This window comes from Diprion similis, chromosome 4 (genome assembly GCF_021155765.1).
Source record: "Diprion similis isolate iyDipSimi1 chromosome 4, iyDipSimi1.1, whole genome shotgun sequence".
NCBI lineage: Eukaryota > Metazoa > Arthropoda > Insecta > Hymenoptera > Diprionidae > Diprion > Diprion similis.
Genome location: NC_060108.1, coordinates 14,291,214 through 14,291,616, shown reverse-complemented (window position 1 = coordinate 14,291,616; position 403 = coordinate 14,291,214).

The following is a 403-nucleotide window of genomic DNA, read 5'->3' as shown; positions in this document are numbered from 1 at the left end:
GTTTACAGTTAAACGAGAGAAGTATGGTTACGTGATTCTGACGTGTTCTGCACCTTAGTAATACTCCTCAGAGTCATATTTAAGCTGATTTATGTATACGGGTGATAGAAGGATTAACTACTTTTCGATTTTTACCCTAGTTTTTTAAATATCGAGGTTCGTAATAATCGGGAGAAATCTTTTTCTTGTCTGGACCCGTTTTGGTTGATACTTCCTGTATACACAAAACGAGGAAACGACTTTGAACATATGGATATATTTATACATAGCGTATAGTATGGTATATAAATTCATACGTGTTACTCTCGCCTGTAACTTGTGTGCCAGAGTATACTAGAGCAACCTTACAGCTACGCAGATATACTATATATTATAATCGAAATACAGCTCCCTTCAACGTTGG